The sequence below is a fragment of the Saccopteryx leptura genome, chromosome 3 (genome assembly GCF_036850995.1).
Source record: "Saccopteryx leptura isolate mSacLep1 chromosome 3, mSacLep1_pri_phased_curated, whole genome shotgun sequence".
Taxonomy (NCBI): domain Eukaryota; kingdom Metazoa; phylum Chordata; class Mammalia; order Chiroptera; family Emballonuridae; genus Saccopteryx; species Saccopteryx leptura.
Window position 1 is genome coordinate 305,884,794 of NC_089505.1, and position 22,972 is coordinate 305,907,765.

At 40.7% G+C, this 22,972-nt stretch overlaps 1 pseudogene; it reads right to left on the minus strand.

Moving 5' to 3' along the window:
* Positions 1-954: 954 nt before the first annotated feature.
* Positions 955-1,270, minus strand: LOC136397993 (non-histone chromosomal protein HMG-14 pseudogene; annotated as a pseudogene).
* Positions 1,271-22,972: the final 21,702 nt, after the last annotated feature.

Consider the following 22,972-nt stretch of genomic DNA (forward strand, 5'->3'; position numbering starts at 1 on the left):
ATTTCAAGTTGGTTTTCCCGAGTTCCCATAATTTCCTTAGCAATTAGCTTCATTTAACTGCTCACTAGGGGGAGCCACTCTAGTTCTGGCAAACATTGTATTCAATATGTTTCCTATTCACTGCTACACTTGGCTGAGCCTGTTCTGACCTGGAAAGTTTTTCTTTTCTTTCATAATTGAGATTTTATTGGCTGTTTTGAGAATAAGTACATAGACTTTTCAATTTGTACACAATTCTTAACATACGTACCAAAAATGTAAAGCCATGTAATTGTGATTCTTTTCTAAACAGTTATTTCACTGACTTTCCAGCTTAAAATTTGGGGCTAATTTTCCTTAATAGAATATCAAGTACCAATATCTTCAAATGTTGATATGCTGTCACACTGGAGTCCCATTAATTCACAATTTAATATCATATATACTACATAATCAAATTTTCAATCTTTCACAGCACATCAACAGAGTCTAGGAACACTGGACTACCACACCAAAGTCGTTACAGAGTGCACAAAATTCTGACAGGGAGAGTCAAGATCGAGAAGTGGTTTTCTTTAGGAAACAATTGTACCAAAAACATGGGAATAGAAGTAATTTTAAATGTTCAAGACATTAAATGCACGACTGACTCCAAATTGCCATTTAGTATGCTTTGTATTAGAGGATATGGAAACTACCCTCATCTATGGACTGTTAAGCAGACACCCAGGACAATCAAAGCCTCCCATATTCATATCCCACTATTTTCTGGTTGTACCAAAAAATAAAGAACAAGCAAATAATTTCACCTCTTAAAAAAAGCATTTATACTTAAAAAAATGGGATGAGGTGGAAGTCTCCTTAAAAATGTTTCTAGAGCTACTAAACTTGCATTTACAAAATAGTGATAAAAGTATTCCTCTGGATTGTACAAGAAGGGACACAGGGATCACTGATAAGATGTGGTGTATGACATTAATCAGACTTGGCTTCTTTCTCTCCCGCTTGCTTCGTCTGAGGCTGGGCTCTCCTCATTTTTAGTTTCTCTGTTTACTGCAGGTAGATAAATCTTCTTTAGGTTCCGGGTGGCCACTTCGGCCTGTTTTCCCTTTGCTCCCGTTTTCCCTTTTGTTTGCACTTTTTTGTCTCCAGATTTATCCTTTCCTGCCGCCTTTTTGGGCTTTGTTTCCACCTTTGTAGGAACAGATTAAGCTGACAACCTCGCCGACCATCTCCTGGGATCCTCCTTTGCCCACCGCTCCGCGGAGCTGACCTTTCTCTTAGGCATCATGGCGGCGGGGCCCCTGGCGCATGCCAGATGCCTTCGAGAACCTGGGCTGCCTGGCTGCAGCTGCTTTTCCCCTGCCCAAGCTGCTCTGACGGGGACGGTGGGAAAACGCTGACCTGGAAAGTTTTTTATGATAATCTGAGAAATTAATTCAGGGCCCCTCTCCCCCCTCCTCCCACTCCTCCTCCCGCTCCTCCTCCTCCTAGTCCCCCTCCTTCTTCCCTGTCCTCCTTCTCCTCCTCTCCCTCTTCCTTCTCCTCCTCTTCCTCCTCCTTCTCTTCCCCTCCCTCCTTCTCTCCATCCTCCTCTCCCTCTCCCTCTTCCTTCTCCTCTCCTTCCTCCTTCTCCTCCTCTCCCTCCTCCTTCTCTCCTTCCTGCTCTTCCTCTCTCTCTCCTCTCCCTCATCCTCTGCCTCCTCCTCTCATTCTTCCTTCTCCTCCTCTCCCTCCTCCTTCTCTCCCTCTTCATCTCTTTCTTCCTCTTCTTCTCCCTCCTCCTCTGCCTCCTCCTCTCCTTCTTCCTTCTCCTCCTCTCCCTCCTCCTTTCCCTCCTCCTCTTTCTCCTCCTCCTCACATCAGCATCTTCTCTGCTCATATCCCCTAGGACTCACGTGTCACAGCTTATAGTATTAACATGGCATGACAAGCCTTGTAGGTCAACATTAGCACTGTTCCCACTCTGAGTTCACACTTGCTTGGCCTTAGAATCATTCTAACTCAGTGTTCAAGGCAGTCACTAAAAGTTGAATGAAGTTGAGAAGAAACACATGAGACACTTCTGATTTATATAGTCCCTCTGCCAAGGATATTGGTGACAAGATGAGTAGGAACCTTGGGAACCTTAGCAAATTGATTACAAGCAGTGGTGGGATTCAGCCGGTTTGCACCAGTTTGGCAGAACTGATACCAATTTTTTTTGTTGAGTTAAGCAAACCAGTTGTTAAAATGGCACCTGTAATCAGGGTTCTCTCCAATGTGGAAATCACCAATTTACATTCCATACTCTTTTTTAACATTTATCTGCACAGCAGCATATTCTAAGCACCTGTAGTAATGTTCATTCTCTCCATAGGTGAAAAAATTGCAAGTAAGAACGCCAATCAAGAAGCAATATGGAAAGAGCTTAAATAACAGTTTTATTGTTTTTTTGTTAGGTATTATTTAATATTTTATTATTTAAAATATTTATTTTATTATTTAAAATAATAATTTTAATATTATTTAATAGCCCAAATATTTAAACTCTTTCTTATAACAATCTAGTTTTGTGTATCTTTTTTTTATTGTTCTTTTTAAGTATTAAATGCATGAAATAAACTATCTTTCAGTATATTGTCTTTTTTATACTTAAAACAATCATTAGGGCAGAGAACTGGTTGTTAAATTATTTGAATCCCACCACTGATTATAAGGATATGTGTGAGCAAAAAGAGTTTTTTCATTCCTCAGTTACCCTGGCTCTGGAGATTTTATTTATTTGTGGATAGAACTAACCCATCATCTAAGTAGTACTGCTTTATTGACATTATTTGCTCTGTGTTGGATTTATGGTTTATTCTGGTTTCTATTTTCTGTAAGTAAAGAAAGTTATAAATGTTATATCACACACATTTAACTTAAGTAAATTCAGATACACAGTGTCACCGTCACCATCCTTGTCCTTTCCCCCTCCAAATTTTCATTTATTTTTATTTTTTAATAAATAAATTGTTATTAATTTTAATGGGATGACATCAATAAATCAGGGTACATATATTCAAAGAAAACATGGCCAGGTTATCTTGTCATTCAATTATGTTGCATACCCATCACCCAAAGTCAGATTGTCCTCCGTCACCTTCTATCTAGTTTTCTTTGTGCCCTCCCCCTCCCCCTGCCCCCCGTAACCACCACACTATTGTCCATATCTCTTAGTCTCGTTTTTATGTCTCACCAATGTGTGGGATCCTGCAGTTCTTGTTTTTTTCTGATTTAGTTATTGCACTCTGTATAATGTTATCAAGATCCCACCATTTTGTTGTAAGTGATCCGATGTTATCATTTCTTATGGCTGAATAGTATACTATGGTGTATATGTGCCACATCTTCTTTATCCAGTCTTCTATTTTTTTTAATAGTGATTAAAGCCTTTAAGCAAACTCTTAGCCAATACAGCAAGAATCCATAAAAGAGTAGTGTCCTTAACAAGTTCACCAAGTCCAAGTTGGTCCCAACACCATGCCAAGTCCCTGATAAATACAACCTACCCCCAGTTCAGTCTGTTAGGAGCTGTCCCAAGGAGCAGGAGTCCAGGAAAAGTCCACATCCAGGAAAAGTCTGCATGGCACTGGAATTGTTCTCACAATTCTATACTTTGCAGCTCACGTCCAAGTCCCAATGACCGCTGCTTCTAGCTGGTAATGATTCAGGTAGACTGGAAAAGCCATCTGCAGCATGTGTGGAGATGGAGCTTCTGTTCTCCTCTGCCTGGAGAGATGAGACCAGGTTGCTTTTCCCTGGAGCTCTGCGACTGTGGTTTGGTAAAGAGAACCTTGGGATACACTAAGCTGGGTGGCAAAGGTAGATTCATAATAGAAGTTGGCAAAAGGGGGAAAGAGAGCTCTAAATTAGGAGTAGGTCCCAGCCTGAAATATGAGTGGGGCATTGAGGTAGGAGGGATAAAGGAAATACTATATATTAAGCAAAGCAGCAGAAAATAGGACTATCAACATCCACAACAGAGATCTTCAAGGAAAGAATAAAAAACCTGACTATTCAGGCAAGACATAGTTAAGTGGCCCTTGTGCAAATGAGATCAGTTTACCTGCTTCTTGGAAGAAATACCCTAGGCTCATCCACAGTGTTGTAGATGGGGCTGACGGCCCTGGGCACCTTCAGCCTTCAGTGGCAAACCCCAGCATTCAGGGCAAGGTTAGGTCATAGATGGCTGGAGCAGGGCTGGAGGAGGCTGAACCCTCCCTTAGAGGAGCAAGGGGGAAGCCTACCTTCCAGTGTCCCTGTGTCCTCACAGCAGATGCATGTAAGTCTGGCAGGCTTTAGCTCAATGACCTTCCTTTTCACTATTGAAGCAGGACCCAGATGACATCCTATGAGACCCCTTTGGGGTGTTGGAGCCTTTAAGGGTGTATCCTAAAAGCTGGTAGTGCTTCTGATCTCTATTGGGCTTTTTCTGCCTCTAGGTATCTTAAAAGCCATGCTCAGAAGATCTCGTTGAGGGGTTTGAGGATCCCCATTCACCTATATAAATCTTTTTCATATATCTGGGGCTATTTGGAAAAAGACAAAACAGTGTTATTAGCTGGATCAAATAAAGAAGGTAGTAGTTTACAGGAGAAAAAGATTTGGTGTCTCCTGTTCATCAGCATTCAAAAGAAATTTAAAATTTTTTAAGTAAAAAGCATGGTATGGTAGACCCGCAGGAGTTCCAGGATATGACTCCCCCTTTTAAATTTTTTTAAATTGACCTTAAAATATTTGCTGGGTACACTTTAATAATACCTTGACTTTAAAGATTGTAAGAAATACACGTAATTCAAAAGGTTTGACAAAATACAATAAATGCTTTTGTTCCATATGCAGGAGCATTGTCAGTTTAACCAGTTTAGGAAACCCAGTAATAGAACAATGAATACAGACAATGACATGCTTATCAGCCACTCCTGTTCTGACAGAGGTTACTATAAATCCAGAATATGTATCCACTATAACGTGGACATAGGACTGTTTGCCAAATGAAGGTATATGAGTAACATCCATTTGCCAAAGTTGTCCTGGTAGGGGTCCTTGAGGGTTAACTCCAAATTAAGGGACAGATTGTAGTATAGGACCCCTTGGACAGGATTTCTCAATCTCCCGTGCTGCTTCCCGAGAAAGTTGAAACTGTTTACACAGGGCTGCAGCATTCTGGTGATGAATAGTATGAGACTGGATTGCTCGATCTGTCATGGTTGCTCCAAATAATTTTCTTTTGGGTAGCTTGATCAACAAGGGCATTCCCTTGTGCTAAAGCTCCAGGGAGCATGGAGTGAGCTTGAGTATGTCCTATAAAACATGGAGCTCTATGTTGACATACAAGTCTTAGAAGAAGGAGGAAGTGCTGAAATAGTTCATCAGCATTTGTTTCTAAGACTGCAGTTTTTATAGTGAAAACACCATAAGTAAATATTTGCTGTCTGTATCTAGATTAAAGGGGGAATATGGCAAATGCTGAAAAGTCATAATAATGGCATATAATTCTAGTCTTTGAGCTGATTTTAAGTTGACAGTTTCAGTATAAAGTTGCAAGAGCGATTTGCCATTTAGTGGAAGTTTCCCAGAGCCATTATTGTTGATTCTTTGAAAAAAGGAACAACAATAATTTTGAGGCTCAAAACCTATAAGCTGTAAGGGTTGCCTATGCCCCTTGATAATCCAGGAGGCAACAAGATCAAAATATGGAAGTGTATTTCATGGGCTATTAGATGGTTCAATGTGCCCAAGCTGTAGCTGCTCTTGTACCAATTGAGCAGCTGCCCTAAGTTTCTCCTGAGAAAGGGGCCATTGGTCTTCCCATACAGGATTATCTGATTTTCAAGTAATTGGGTCTGCACAATGTATTATTGAGGTAGCAGGAGCTACCAAGGCCCCTATGCTAAATTTTGGTATCCTAGTCCACACCTACTGGTATTGGGTGCCACTTCTATGGGGGTGAGAATTCCTCGCTGTTCTTTCCCTAGTCCCTTGGTTGGCAAAAATCCCCGATCAAGCATCTGAGTACTGACTAAACCATTAGGACTGACAAGCAATGCTCCCATATTTTTCAAAACATCTCTACCCCACAAATTAACTGGCCATCCAGGGAGCACATAAGACTTAAAAAATCCAGAATGACCTTCTTAATCTTCCCAATTTAGAAAACTAGAACTTTGTTGAGGGGATTTACTCTGCCCTATACCTTGTAATTCTGTGGCTGCTGCATGAGTGGGCCAGGAAGGAGGATAATGTAGTTTAGCAATAACAGATACATCAGCTCCAGTATCTAAAAGTCCTTTAAATTTATGCTCATGTATTGTTAGTTCCATTTCAGGGCGTTCCTGACCTATTTTTTTTAAATCCAATTGGCAAAATCAGAGGAGCCAAATCACCAATTTGCTTGGGGCCCCTTTTGCAGGATGTGGCCTGAGAAGCAGAATTAGCATCCTTATACTACTCTTCTAACTGCCTGAATTAGCCGTGAGACAAATTCTTTTTTTTTTGGATTAATTTTAATAGGGTGACATTGATAAAATTGTCTTCTGTCACCTTCTAACTGGTTTTCTTTGTGCCCTTCCCCTCCCCCACCCCCTCCCTCTTCTCCCCCCCCCCTGTAACCCCAACACTATTGTCCATGTCTCTGAGTCTCATTTTTATGTCCCACCTATGTATGGAATCATATAGTTCTTAGTTTTTTCTGATTTACTTCTTTCGCTCAGTATAATGTTATCAAGGTCCACCCATGTTGTTGTAAAAGATCTGATGTCATCATTTCTTATGGCTGAGTAGTATTCCATAGTATATATGTACCAAAGCTTTTTAATCCACTCGTCTTCTGACTGGATACTTGGGCTGTTTCCAGATCTTTGCTATTGGGAACAATGCTGTCATAAACATGGGGGTGCATTTCCTCTTTTCAAACAGTGCTATGGTGTTCTTGGGGTATATTCCTAACAGTGGTATAGCTGGGTGAAACGGCAGTTCAATTTTTAATTTCTTGAGGAATCTCCATACTGTTTTCCACAGTGGCTGCACTAGTCTGCATCCCCAGCAGTGCAGGAGGGTTCCCTTTTCTCCACATCCTCGCCAGCACTTATTCTGTGTTTTGTTGATGAGCGCCATTCTGACTGGTGTGAAGTGATATCTCATTGTGGTTTTAATTTGCATTTCTCTAATGATTAATAATGTTGAACATTTTTTCATCTGCCTATTGGACATCTGTATATCCTCTTTGGAAAAGTGTCTATTCATTTCTTTTGCCTATTTTTGGATTGGATTGTTTGTCTTCCTGGTATTAAGTTTTACAAGTTCTTTATAAATTTTGGTTATTAACCCCTTATCAGATGCATTGTCAAATATATTCTCCCATTGTATAGTTTGTCTTTTTATTCTGTTCTTATTGTCTTTAGTTGTGCAGAAGCTTTTTAGTTTGATAAAGTCCCATTTGTTTATCCTGTCTTTTGTTTCACTTGCCTGTGGAGACAAATCAGCAAATATATTGCTGCGAGAGATGTCAGAGAGCTTACTGCCTATGTTTTCTTCTAAGATGCTTATGGTTTCACGGCTTACATTTAAGTCTTTTATCCATTTTCATTTTATTTTTGTGAGTGGTGTAAGTTGGTGGTCTAGTTTCATTTTTTTGCAGGTAGCTGTCCACTTTTCTCAACACCATTTGTTGAAGAGGCTGTCTTTACTCCAATGTATGCTCTTACCTCCTTTGTCAAATATCAGTTGTCCATAAAATTGTGGGTTTATTTCTGGGTTCTCTGTTCTGTTCCATTGATCTATGTGCCTGTTCTTATGCCAGTACCAAGCTGTTTTGAGTACAATGGCCTTATAATATAACTTGATATCCGGAAGTGTGATACCTCCCGCTTTATTTTTCCTTTTCAAGATTGCTGAGGCTATTTGTGTTCTCTTTTGGTTCCATATAAATTTTTGGAATGTGTGTTCTATATCTTTGAAGTAAGTCATTGGTATTTTAATCGGTATTGCATTGAATTTATAAATTGCTTTGGGTAATATAGACATTTTAATGATGTTTGTTCTTTCTAACCATGAGCACGGAATATGCCTCCACTTGTTGAATCTTCCCTGATTTCTTTTATCAATGTTTTATAATTTTCCAATTACGAGTCTTTAATATCCCTGGTTAAATTTATTCCTAGGTACTTTATTTTTTTGGTTGCAATGGTAAAGGAGAGTGATTCCTTAATTTCTCTTTCTGACAGTTCATTGTTAGTGTATAAAAATGCCTCTGATTTCTGAGTATTGATTTTATATCCTGCCACCTTGCCGAATTCATTTATCAGGTCTAGTAGTTTTTTTTTTTTTTGTTTTGTTTTTTGCATTTTTCAGAAGCTGGAAACAGGGAGAGACAGTCAGACAGACTCCCGCATGCGCCCGACCGGGATCCACCCGGCATGCCCATCAGGGGGCGATGCTCTGCCCACCAGGGGGCGATGCTCTGCCTATCCTGGGCATCGCCATGTCGTGACCAGAGCCACTCTAGCGCCTGAGGCAGAGGCCACAGAGCCATCCCCAGCGCCCGGGCCATTTTTGCTCCAATGGAGCCTTGGCTGCGGGAGGGGAAGAGAGAGACAGAGAGGAAGGCGCGGCGGAGGGGTGGAGAAGCAAATGGGCGCTTCTCCTGTGTGCCCTGGCCGGGAATCGAACCCGGGTCCTCTGCACGCTAGGCCGACACTCTACCGCTGAGCCAACCGGCCAGGGCTCTAGTAATTTTTTGACTGCGACTTTAGGGTTTTCTATATACAATATCATATCATCTGCAAATAATGATAGTTTTACTTCTTCTTTTCCAATCTGGATGCCTTTTATTTCTTTTTCTTGTCTGATTGCTGTGGCTAGGACTTTCAGAACTATGTTGAATAAGAGTGGTGAAAGGGGGCACCCCTGCCTTGTTCCTGATCTTAAGGGGATTGCTTTTAATTTTTGCCCATTGAGTATGATATTGGCTGTGGGTTTGTCATAGATGGCCTTTATCATGTTGAGGTATGTTTCCTGTATTCCCACTTTGCCTTGAATTTTGATCATGAATGGGTGCTGGATTTTATCAAATGCTTTTTCTGTATCTATTGAAATTATCATATGGTTTTTCTCCTTCCTTTTGTTTATGTGATGAATAACATTAATTGATTTGCGAATATTGTACCAGCCTTCTTCTCAAGAATAAATCCCACTTGATCATGGTGTATGATTTTTTTTATATATTGCTGGACCCGGTTTGCTAATATTTTGTTGAGAATTTTTGCATCTAAATTCATCAGGGATATTGGCCTATAATTTTCTTTTTTTGTGTTGTCTTTGCCTGGTTTTGGAATCAGAATTATGCTTGCCTCATAAAAGGAGCTTGGAAGTCTTCCTTCCTCTTGAATTTTTTGAAATAGCTTGAGAAGGATAGGAGTTAGTTCTTCTTTGAATATTTGGTAGAATTCACTTGTGAAGCCATCAGGCCCAGGACTTTTCTTTTTTGGGAGTTTTTTGATAACTGTTTCAATCTCATTTGTTGTAATTGGTCTGTTGAGGTTTTCTGATTCTTCCAGATCAATTTTTGGAAGATTATATGATTCAAGGAATTTTTTCATTTCCTCTAGGTTGTCTAGTTTTTTGGCGTACAGTTCTTCACAGTATTTTCTTACAATATTTTGTATTTCTGTTGTGTCAGTTGTTATTTCTCCACTCTCATTTCTAATTTTATTTATTTGAGTCCTCTCTCTTTTTTTTCTTGGTGAGTCTGGTTAAAGGTTCATCAGTCTTGTTTACCTTTTCAAAGAACCAGCTCCTGGTTTTATTGATCCTCTGTATTGTTTCTTTAGCCTCTATGTCATTTATTTCTGCTCTGATCTTTATTATTTCCTTCCTTCTACTAGCTCTGGGCTTTACTTGCTGTTCTTTTTCTAGTTCTTTTAGATGTAGGGTCAAGTTGTTTATTTGAGCTTTTTCTAGCTTCTTGAGGTATGCCTGTAATGCTATAAACTTCCCTCTCAGGACTGCTTTTGCTGTGTCCCATAAATTTTGAGTTGATGTATGCTCATTATCATTTGTTTCTAGGAATTGTTAAATTTCGTCTTTGATCTCATTTTTTACCCATTTGTTATTTAATAACATGTTATTTAGTTTCCAAGTGTTTGAGTATTTTTCAGTTTTTCTGTTGTGGTTGATTTCTAGTTTAATGCCATTGTGATCAGAGAAAGTGCTCGATATGATTTCAATCTTCTTAAAATTGTTGAGACCGCTTTTGTGCCCTAACATGTGGTCTATTCTAGAGAATGTACCATGAGCACTTGAAAAGAATGTATATTCTACTGTTTTAGGGTGAAAGGTTCTGAAGATATCTATTAAATCGAGTTGATCTAATATGTCCTTTAAGTCTGCTGTTTCTTTTTTATTTTCTTTCTTGAAGATCTATCTAATGATGTTAATGGGGTATTGAAATCCCCTACTATTATAGTTTTGCTGTTGATCTCGCCCTTTAAATCCATCAAAGTCTGCTTTATATATTTAAATGCTCCTATATTAGGTGTGTAGATATTTATAATGGTTATATCTTCCTTTTGGATTGCTCCCTTTATCATTATGTAGTGAAATTTTTTATCTCTAACTATGGTCTTTGTTTTAAAGTCCATTTTGTCTGATATAAGTATTGCTACCCAGCTTTTTTTTCATTTCCATTTGCGTGAAATATTTTTTTCCAACCCTTTATCTTTAGTCTATGTGCATTTTGATTTAAGGTGTGTCTCTTGTAGACAGCATATGTATGGGTCCTGTTTTCTTATCCATGCAGCTACCCTATGTCTTTTGATTGGATCATTTAATCCATTTACATTTAAGGTTATTATTGATATGTAATTGATTATTGCCATTTTATTCTTTAAAACTGTATTCCTCTTTTGCTATATATTTTTTTCTCCTTTGATCTGTTTACAACAGGTCCCTTAGCATTTCTTGCAGCCTTGGTTTGGTTGTAGTGAATCCCTTGAGGTATTTTTTTTTGTTTGTAAAGCTTTTTATTTCTCCTTCAATTTTAAATGATAGCCTTGCTGGATAAAGTAGTCTTGGTTGTAGGCTCTTGTTCTGCATTACTTTGAATATTTCTTGCCATTCCCTTCTGGCCTCAAGTGTTTCTGTTGAGAAGTCAGAAGTCATTTTTATGGGGGCTCCTTTGTAGGTGATCATCTTTTTTTTGTCTAGCAGCTTTTAATATTTTCTCTTTATCACTTAGGTTTGGTATTTTAATTATGATGTGTCTTGGTGTTGATTTTTTTTGGGTTTTTTTAATGCAGTTCTCTGTGCTTCCTGAACATGTGAAATCTTTTCCTGCCTTAATTGAGGGAAGTTTTCTGCTATGATATGCTTGAACAAAGTCTCTATCCCTTGTTCTTTCTCTTCTTCTTCAGAAACCCCTATGATGCGGATGTTATTTCTCTTCATATTGTCACAGAACTTTCTTAGAGTTTCCTCAGACTTTTTGAGTCTCTTTTCTTTTTTCTGCTCTGCTTCCATGCCTTTATTTATCATGTCCTCTAACTCTTTGATTCAATTCTCTGCTTCATCCATCCTGCTTTTAATTCCTTCCATTGTGTTCTTTATTTCAGATACTATATTTGTCATTTCTGACTGACTCTTTTTTTTATTATTTTAATGTCTTTTTTTATATTTGCTATCTCTTTATTTAGGTGTTTGTAATGACCATCTATTGTTGTTCTAATATCTTTGAGCATCCTAACAATTGTGATTTTAAACTCTGCATCTGGTAATTTGGTTATATCTGATTCATTTAGATCTTTTTCTGGGGATTTCTCTTGGTTCATTTGTGTTGCATTTCTTTGCCTTCACATTTTCTCTGTGTAAAGGAAGGTTTTGGCCACCGGAGTCCACTGGGTATGGCCTCTGTTCCCTAGATATGGTCTGTCTGCAGACCCACCACCCCCTCTTCTGTTGCTGCCTAGGGCTTTGGGGTTTGGGTGTTGCTGGTGCCTGCCCACTTGGGCTGTTGCTGTCGTTTCCACCTCTCCTTCACGGGAGTGGCTGTGATCATGTGCTTGGGTGCACAAGCCTTGGTGGCCTTGGCCTTTGCCCCACCCCCGTGGGTGGCATTATGCTCAGCCCTGTGGGCAGTGGCGAGCACCTTTGCTCAGCTGCGGGTCTCTGCCTGTTTCTGGGCTTTTGCCCCACCCTTGCAGGAGGAGCCCACTTGTGGAATGGTTGCTAGCCTTGGCTCTACTGGCCGGGCAGGACTGCATGGCCATGCTCAGCTCAGTAGCGGAACTTTGCCTGTTCTGGGCTTTTGGCTCCACCCCTGTGGGAGGAGCTGGCTCCCAAGTCAGGCCACAAGCCTCGGTTGCACAGGCAGGGCAAGGCTGTGCTCCTGCACCCTTGCTCAAGGGCTGGTCTCCACCCCTTCTGGGGTTTCCACCCTTCTCCCGCAGGCTGGATTGCAGGCTGGATTACAGGCTGCTGGCAGCTGGGCTTGACCGCTTTTGCACACCTACTCCTCCCCAGCTGGGCAAGACTGAGCTCACATGTGAGCCCAGTGGTGGCCAGCCGGCTTCTGCTCCTGCTGACAGAACCACACCTCCACATCCCCACTGCCACCCACCCTCCCAGGCGACCCTCAGCCGTATGGGGTGCAGGCGCTGCAGTTCTGGCCGTAGGACTCACTACTGTAGACCTGAAAGCTCCCTCCTTCTAAGCGACTCTGCTCTGAGTGCCGTAGGAGAGCTTGTTTGGCAGGTGTCCTGCTTCCCTTTGCTAGTATTGCTGTTTCCAGGGGAAATATTCACTTCAGATTTGGGGAGTGACTTGTCCCAGGGGTTAGGTGGTTGTCCCTCAAAATGTTTCTCCCTGTGCCTCTTAGATTATACTCTCTTCCTGCTACTCTGGTCCTCTCCTCTCTCCCCGTTCCCTGGAGCCCCAGGTGAGTGGTTGTGAAAGAGGTTTTCTGCGTGATCCCTTTAAGAAGAATCCTGGGTCTGACAAATCAGACTCTTTCTCACAAACAGTATCCTGACTTGTTTCCAGCTAAATATTGTCCTTATGCCTCTTCTAGGCTCTGGGGCTGCAGGCTGGGGCTTTGATCCTGGGACTCAGGACCCTCCCCTCTCTGCTAAACTCACTTCTGGCCACGTGAGTCTCTCCCGGCTGCCGTTCGCTCCGGGGAGCTGGGCAGCCCTCTCTGCATTTCTGCTTTTCCTACCAGTCTCGGTGTGGCTTCTTCAGTGTTCCTTGGTTGAAGAGTCCTTTTAGTTTAGTCCAAAGTTGGTTTTTCCAGATGATAGTTCTTAAAATTATTTTGTAATGCACTTTGGTTCTGGGAGGTGGATGTTGGTATGTCCGCCTACTCCAGCGCCATCTTGTCTTACAGCCAAATTTTCATTTTTTAAAAACAATATAGCCCAGAAATGCAAGCCAAATACTTCATTTGGAGTTCAAAGACATAGTTATTTGTTCCAGAGATGGGAAAAAACGGGCTTATTTTGCCCTCCTGAAATATGATATGGTATATCCCCAAACCATGAATGTGAACCAGGAATTCCAGAGATACAGGCACCTGGGAGTCTGTGACCCACTGTGGGTTCCTGGCTTCACACAAGAAAGAATTCAAACACAAGCTAGCATAGAGTTTTATTTTAGTTTTTGTTTGTGGGTTTTTTTTTTTTTCAAATGACAAGATAAAGTTTATTTAGAAAGTTACAGAGGTAGTAGAAGTAAGCTAAGTGGGTGTGTAGGCTCAGGAAAAGAGTTAAAATGGCAGAAGAGGGCCGTTGGAGCTTAGGAGAGAGAAACGCAAAGGGAATGCCCCCGGGAGAAAGGGGAGGGGAAGGGAATGGCCCCACTGTGTTCCAAGATGGAGAGCACAGCACAGAGTTTAATGTGAAAGAGAGTTTATTGGTGAGGCAGTAAGATAGTGGCTACTCCAGGCAGAGCCACCCCTTCCTAGTGAGATTTACTTCTTTCATTGAGGCTCATTTAATTGAGGGATAGGATATTCAAGATGGGGAGGAACATTCAAGATTTTTCTGGGAAGGGGTGGAGATTTTGTGAAAGAGTCCTGTCAGCCATTTTGTATCCTTATATGGGCTTTCCATTCCAGATCATGATGTCATTTAGAATGCTAATGTATTACAAGGAGCATATAATGAGGGTAGGGGTTACCATACGGTGAAATTAGTTACCATATTGTATTGTGCTGGTCTTTTGCCAATTCCAAGCCATAAATCCATTCGGGATTGGTTTTACTATTTCCTTCATAGTCCCTGTAGCCCTTAACAATTAGCTGTTTTGCCACATATCTTATCTCAGCTGCTGCCCTTTAGAATCAATTTAGAAATGTCCAGAGTGATTTGATTACTAAGATTTTTACCTAAGATTGCCTTTAGACTCTAACCCCACTCTAGTTTATTTTATTCATTCAATAAACATTATGCATCTATAGCGTGTTAAGTCCCAAGTTAGGTTCAAGTCCTGAGTTAGGTACTATGAACATAAATATGAATCAGATGCAATCTTTGTGCTCAGGGAGCCATCCTTCTAAGAAGAGGAAGTGGATGACAAACACATGAGAAAAATAAGGTGTTATGCAAAGTATGTATAGTGCCTGTAAGGGAAATAGGAGGGTGTAGTCAAGTGTTTGTGGTTACTAGTAGGGTTGTGGTTAGAAAAAGTTCAGAAAGAAGGTGAATGCTGGCATGTGTCTTAAATGAAGCTAATGGATTTTTTAAGTAGACAGTGGGGAGAAGGATAGTCTAGGAAAGCCAAAACTTACACAAGGGGCCTGACCAGGGGGTTGCACAGTGAATAGAACATTGGACTGGGATGTAGAGGACCCAGGTTTGAAACCCCAAAGTCACCAGCTTGAGAGTGGGCTCATCTGGTTTGAGCAAAGCTCACCAGCTTGAGCCCAAGGTCACTGGCTTGAGCAAGGGGTCACTTGGTCTGCTGTAGCCGCCGAGTCAAGGCACATATGAGAAAGCAGTCAGTGAGCAACTAAGGTGCCGCAAGTGATACTTCTCATCTCTCTCCTTTTCAGGCCTGTCTGTCTCTATCTGTCCCCCACCCTCTGTCTCTGTCACAAAAAAAACCCCAAAACAAAACAACAATAAAAAACCTTCCACAAGGGCTTACAGAACTACAAGTAGTTTAGTGTAGATATGGCACAGGAGGTACACATGGGGGAATGTTGAGAGTTGTTGAAACAAAAGGAAGAGATTATATTCTTCACTAGGAGCAAGACGGGCTGCAGTTGATGGCAGAGTATGACAAGCAGGGACTTGAATTTTAGAAAAAAGTGTATCTTGTATCGAGAGAAAAGATTAGAGAAAAGAAGAAAAAGGGAAGGCTTAGGATGTTATTGTAATGATCTAGGGAGAGATTATGGGAACCTAGGCCAAGGCAGCAGTAGTAGGAAAGGAAAATAATAGCAAATAAGAGATATTGAGGATGCAGATTGGTGTGGCAGCAAGGATGCTTGGGTGAGCGTGGGGATTAAGGAAGTATACAAATCAACCGTAACTCTCAGGTGACTGGGTCAGTGGTTGTTATAGACAGAACGTTTGTGTCTCCTCAGATTTCATATGTTGAAATCCTAATGCCCAAAGTGATGGTATCTGGAAGTGGAGCCTTAGGGAGATGATTAGGTCATGAGGGTGGAGCCCTCATGGGATTAGTGCTCTTGTAAGAGGCCGCACAGAGCTCTCTCGCCCCTTCCACATGTGAGGATACAGCGTAAAGACAGACTTCTGTGAAGCAGGAATTGAATCCTCACAAGACACTAAATTTGCTGATACCTTGATCTTGGACTTCCCAGCTTCACAATGGTGAGAAATAAATCTGCGTTGTTTAAAGCCATCCAGTCTGTGGTGCTCGGTCATAGCAGCCTGAGCAGACTAAGACAGGGGTGAGGTCTCCATTAACTGTGGACCACGCTGCACTCATGAAAGTGCCTTAAAAAGTTGCCTTCAGAGAATAGAAACAGAATTTTTTTAAAGAATTGGACTTCATCCATTCTATCGAATAACGATAGAGATTATAATTTAGGTGCCTAACTTCGGTAGATGGAAAGTTGAAGGTTTACAATCTCATTGTAGAAATAAGGCCTATAAAAATAAGATTCTAAGACATTGTAAAATCGGACAGTATGGGATTAATTATGAAAATGCAATGCATATTAAAATATGGACATATTTTTGACTGGGCTAATTATTGTTTATTTTCAAAGGATGTAAGTTCATGGCACTGTTCAAGCCAAGTGACTCTTCCTAGGATGTAGGGTGGGGATCACTGTTAGTATATTTAAAAAAATATTTATTTATTGATTTTTTTTTTAGATTTTATTTATTGATTTTTAGAGAGAGGGGAGAGAGATAGAAAGAGAGAGAGAGGAGAAGCAGGAAGCATTAACTTGTAGTAGTTGCTTCCCTGTATGTGCCTTGATCAGGCAAGTCCAGGGTTTCAAACCAGCACCTCAGCATTTCAACTTGATGCTTAGATTTTATTTATTCATTTCACAGAGAGAGGGGTGGGGGAGCGAGAAGTATCGACTCGTGGTTGCTTCATTTTAGTTGTTCATTGCTTGCTTGTTGTACGTGCCTTGACCGGGAAAGCACAGGGTTTTGTACTGATGACCTCAGTGTCCCACCTTAATGCTCTATTTGCTGTACCACTACAGGTTAAGCTGTTAGTATTTTTTTTTTTAAAGTTAAAAATATTGCTATATACAATAAAGGAAACATTTAAAACCACTAAGAAATAGCAACTGTTAAAAAAAAAAAAAAAGCCAGCTGTGCCCTGCCTGGTAGCTCAGGGTTAAAGCGTTGTCCTGATAAACCAATGTTGGGAGATTAATCCTGGGTCAAAGCACATACAAGAGCCTGACCAGGAGGTGGCACAGTGGATAGAGCATTGGACTGGGATGCGGAGGACCCAGGTTTGAGACCTGGAGGTCGCCAGCTTGAGTGCAGGCTCCCAAGGTCACTGGCTCGAGCAAGGGCTTACTCGGTCTGCTGAAGACCCATGGTCGAGGCACATAGGAGAAAGCAATCAATGAACAACTAAGGTGTCACAACGAAAAACTGATGATTGATGCTCCTCATCTCTCTCCGTTCCTGTCTGTCTGTCCCTATCTCTGACTCTCTCTCTGTCTCTGTAAAAACAAACAAAAAACCCCCCCAAAAAACACACATACAAGAAACAACAAGGAATGCATAAATAAGTGGAACAAATGTTTCTCTCTCCTTTCCTCTTTCTCTCTAAAATCAATAAACAAAAATTTTTTTAAAAAGCGAATAAAATAAAGCTTAAAAAACTGAACTGTGTCCACCTACTGTAGGCGCCCAAGAAATACTATCACAATAATAACACTAAGGAAATAATAGGCTTGTATTATTTTACAGAATAAAACAATTTTTTATGCTGTTAGAGATAGTAAATCTCATTTGTGTCTAATGGTTCCCAACCATGAAAATCCAGGGAAGAAGAGGTAGTCATGATTTCTCACTTGAGCATTTAATTTTTTTCTTATTTTAGTAAAGAGAGAAAGAGAAAGAGTGGGGGTGAGGAGCAGGAAGCATCAACTCCCATATAGGTCTTGCCCAGGCAAGCCCAGGGTTGCGAACCAGTGACCTCAGCATTGCAGGTCAATGCTTTATCCATTGCGCCACCACAGGTTAGGCTCACTTGAGCATTTAAATAGAAATTAAAGTCCTAGGATGAGCTAGTGACTTTTTGTTTTTTAACTAATAGGGCTTAAACAAGGCCTTAAAAAAATAAAAATGTACCCTGGCCAGGTAACTTAGTTGATTAGAGCATCATCCCAATATGACAAGGGTTAGTTAGGGTTCTATCCCTGTCAGGGCACACACCAGAATCAACTGATGAATGCACAAATCAGTGGAACAACAAGTTGATGCCTTTTCTCTCTCTTTTTCTCTCTCCCTCCCTCTCTCCTTCTTTCTCTCTGTCTTAAATCAATAAATGAAAAAAATTAAAAAATAGAAATGTAGGACAAACTTTACATGAAGCTATGGAAACAGAATGGACTATTTGCTTAAAATAGAACACCTATATTTAGGAGCTTTTAGTCTGGCATGACCTTGACATTTAAGTCAACACAGTAGTAGTTTAAGTCTGATTATAACCTCCATCCTCTACCTTTTGTCTCTAAAGCATTTGAAGGGCTTAACTGCTCTGTCCTCGCAGAATGAACATCAAATGTAAGCAGCATGTTTTACCTAAAGATTTCAAAACATTAATCTCTTGGTCTTCTCGGCCTGCAAGCCCTTGTGAGTATGCACTGCTGGGAATCTACAATGATATGATGTGTGACCATTCCTCTGATTAAATAAGGAATGTGCCAGTGTTGTGTTTCAGTCTGGATTTATGAGATTCCTGGGCTAAGGTCAAGCCTGCCATTTGCTGGCTGAATGACTTGTGGAAAGCTCCAGCCTCCCTGGGGGCCTGTTTAAGAATCTGTGTATGACGAGATAAGGCTAGAACAGTGGTTTTCAACCCTGACTCTCAACATGATAGAGCTAGCAGGGGAACTTTTAGAAAATGACCATGGCAGGCCCCATTTCCAGAGATCCCCATTTAATTGGTCTGTGTGGGGTTCATGTATTATTTATTTTTGAAAAGTTCCCTGGTTGATTATAATATGTAGTCAGACAATTTGACCAAAAAGATCTCTAAGGGCATTAACAGCTTGAAAAAAATGTTTTTAATTAAATGATTTAGACCTGCCAAATGACCGGTTTCCCTGTCCTAAGCAGTGTCAGAGACCATCTTGAATAAAAAGAATATAAAATTACAAACACAAAATTAGATATGAAAAAACACATTTATTTAGATAAAAAATAAATCACTACACATTATTAATTTTAAAAAGCCAACAAATATTACAGATATAAAAATAACCCAGAACAGTAAGATAACATTTTTATTAACTATGAGACATACATCTTTAATTTTTTTCCCTATATTTCTTGTGAGTTCTCTTTGATTGCTTTTTCCTCTGACAATGATTTTGTAATACGTGCTGTAGAGAGAATTAAAAAAAATATATATATATATTTTTGAAACTGATCAGTTTATTATAGGAAGCTTAGAAAAGTTTGTTTCAGCTTCACAGTTCAGTACTGGTAAGGTTATGTAAGTTTTAGGATTGTTGTCAAACTTGGGAAAATTCCTACTGAGATTTCGTCATCTGTGAGCTGTCAAGTTTGGCAGGATTTTCTGAGTTGGTGCGTGTAATGTTTAATTTTATGTGTTAACTTGACTGGGCCATGGGGTGCCCAGACATTTGGCTAAACATTATTCTGGGTGAAATATGTTGCTGGATAAAATTAACATTTGAATTGGTAAACTGAGTAAAGCAGGTTGCTGGCCCCAATGTGTGGGTAGGACTTATCCAATCACTTGAAGACCTGAATAGAACAAAAAGGCTGGGTAAGCCAGAAACCTTTCTGCCTAACCGCCTCAGCTGGGACATGGTTTTTTTGCTGCCTTTGGATTGAATTGAAAATTGGAGTTTCTTATAGTTCTTGAGCCTGCTGGCTTTCAGACTGGAACTTATTCTGTTGGCTCTCCTGGGTCTCCAGCTTTCTGACTGTGGATCTTGGGACTCTCAGCTTTTATAATTGCACAAGTCTATTTCTTATAATAAATCTGTCTCTCTCTGTAAGTCTCTATCATCTATCTATTATCTATCTATCTATCTATCTATCATCTATCTATCTATCTATCTATCTATCTATCTATCTATCTATCTATCTCCTATTAGTTCTGTTTCTCTGGATAACCCTGACTGTGCAGCACACATTAGATTTTCCCCCTTCCTTCCTTCCTTCCTTCCTTCCTTCCTTCCTTCCTTCCTTCCTTCCTTCCTTCCTTCCTTCCTTCCTTCCTTCCTTCCTTCCTTCCTTCCTTCCTTCCTTCCTTCCTTCCTTCCTTCCTCTCTCTCTCTCTCTCTCTCTCTCTCTCTCTCTCTTTCTTTCTTTCTTTCTTTCTTTCTTTCTTTCTTTCTTTCTTGTGTGTGTGTGTGAGAGAGAGAGAGAGAGAGAAGAGAGAGAGAAAGACTGACAGACAGGAAGGGAGATGAGAAGTATCAATTTGTGGTTGCAACATCTTTTTGTTCATTGATTGCTTCTCATATGTGCCTTGAGCAGGGGGCCCCAGCTGAGCCAGTGACCCCTTAATAAAGCCAGTGACCTTGGGCTCAAGCCAGTGACCTTTGGACTCAAGCCAGTGACCATGGGATCATGTGGGTGATCCCACACTCAAGCCAGCAACCCCGTGCTCAAGCCAGTGATCCTGCGCTCAAGCCAGCGACCTTGGGGTTTTGAACCTGGGACCTCAGCATCCCAGGTTGATGCTCTATACACTGAGCCACCACTGGTCAGGCAGGTATATTGTGTTGATTTTTTTTGTTTGTTTGCTTTTTTGTTTTGGTGACAGAGACAGAGAGAGATGGAGGGACAGATAGGGACAAACAGGAAGGAAGAGAAATGGGAAGCATCAATTTTTCATTGCGGCACCATAGTTATTCATTGATTGCATTCTCATATGTGGCCTGACCGGGGTTCTACAGCAGACAAAATGATCCCTTGCTCAAACCAGATGAGCCCTTGCTCAAGCTGGGGACCTCAGGGTTTTGAACCTGGGTCCACTGTGTCCCAGTCCGACACTCCATCCACTGCGCCTGGTCAGGTGGTATATTTTGTTTTATGTATATTCTTGAATGCCATTCCTGCTCTGGGACAGCTAGTCACAATCCAACTGTGCATGGATGTCACTGTGAATCAGAAAACTCTACAAACTATTAGCTCTCCCACCCTATTTCCCTTTAGTTAGATCCCGCAAATGCCCATGGCAATTCCAATGCCAACGATAGAATAGGAAGTTTTATTGGAAAGAGTCCAAGGTCTTCATGGATTACAGTTAAAACATCTCATGTTTGCAAATTTTATTTTATTTTTTACTTAATTTAATTTTTTTTTAGATTTTGTTTATTTATTTTATACAGGAGAGAGAGAGAGAGAGAGAGAGAGAGAGAGAGAGAGAATAGGGGAGGAGCAGGAAGCATCAACTCCCATAGGTGTCTTGACTGGACAAGCCCAGGATTTTGAACCAGCGACCTCATAGTTCCAGCTTGACACTTTATCTACTGTACCAAAACAGGTCAGGCTATAAGAACATATGAACATGTGAACACATGTATAGAGACCTGCCCAGGCCTCATGCAAGTGAGAGGCCCTGAGGCTTAATTAGCTTCATTGTATTTACAGTATACCTGACTGAGGCCTGTTATTTCTTTAGGGTTATTGTACTCTGGTATATATAGAGAATCTACAATGGGTAGGATTTGTAGGTACAGATCAACTCTGCCATGATGTGCTAAGTGGAATCTGAAAAGTTCAAAAGATGAAGTGGTATTGATTATTGAAGGTTAATGACAGGACTGGGATGAGCCCCTGTAGCTGCTAGTCATGAGTTGTGGCTCCTTGGTACATGTCCACCATGGTCCTCGCTGTGACCCTGGTGGAGGGTGTGCATTATCATTTAAAAATAAAATCACTTTTGCAAAATGATTTCTAAACCATTTAAAGAAGTGTGTTTTAAATAATTTGTGTTCTTCTTCATCTTTCCTGACTCAATATAAATCTGGTGGGTTCCTATGAGAATAAAGATGTGCACAGTCAGGGCAAAAGTGGAACTCACTTACTTATGCATCTGTAAAGAGAATTCCATTGCCTGGAAGGAGAACTAAGTCTGATCTTTGATCTCTGAGTAAGGTTTTGGATCTTGTCCACAATTTTGGATTGGCGAAGCAAAACTGTACTGGCTCTAAATACTGTCTAAGAATATGCATTAAAACTTGATTTTCTGTCATTAGAATCTTAAAAAGAGGCCAATTCAACCAAAGGGGAAATGGCAATATGATTTTTTAAAAGCATGCTTGTATTAGGAGAGGTCTTTCATCTAAATGTTGAGTCACTGCAGTCTTGTTTGCAAGATCCATTAACGAGAGGCTTCTTTTGAAAGATAGGTGATTGTTAGAATTCTGGCTGGAAGTCCAAGAGTGATGAGCTTTGCTCACTGGCAGGTGTTTGGCAGTCTTTCTAGGAGGAAGTTGAGGGTATCTCTAATGAGAATTGAGTTTTAGAGAGAGAGAAAGTGGGGGAGGAGCAGAAAGCATCAACTTGTAGTAGTTGCTTCTTCTGTGTGCCAAGATAAGGCAAGCGCAGGGTTTTGAACCAGCGACCTCAGCATTCCAGGTCAACACTTACAGAATTGATTAAAAGCAAACATTCCTGACCAGGCAGTGGTGCAGTGGATAGAGCATCGGGTGGGAATGTGGAGGACCTGGGTTCAGAACCCCAAGGTTGCCAGCTTGAACTCGGGCTCATCTCGTTTGAGTAAGGCTCACCGACTTGAGCAAGGGGTCACTCAGTCTGCTGTAGCCCCCCCAGTCAAAGCATATATGAGAAAGCAATCAATGAACAACTAAGGAACAATAAATAAATAAATAAATAAATAAAAATAAAAACCAAACATATCAGAATGTCTTCATTCTGATGAGTGCTGTTCCTGTTAGTTTTTATTTATTTATTTAGAGAGACAGACAAACATTAGTTTGTTGTTCTACTTATTATTTTTTTGGTGACAGAGACAGAGAGAGAGAGACAGCGAGAGGAACAGATAGGGACAGACAGACAGGAAGGGAGAGATGAGAAGCATAAAATCTTTGTGTGGCACCTTAGTTGTTCATTGATTGCTTTCTCATATATGCTTTGACCTGGGGGTCTACAGGAGACTGAGTGACCCCTTGCTTAAGCCAGTGACCTTGGGCTCAAGCTGATGAGCCTTGCTCAAACCAGATGAGCCCACACTCAAGTTGGCAACCTTGGGGTTTCGAACCTGGGTCCTCTGCAACCCAGTCTGATGCTCTACCCACTGCGCC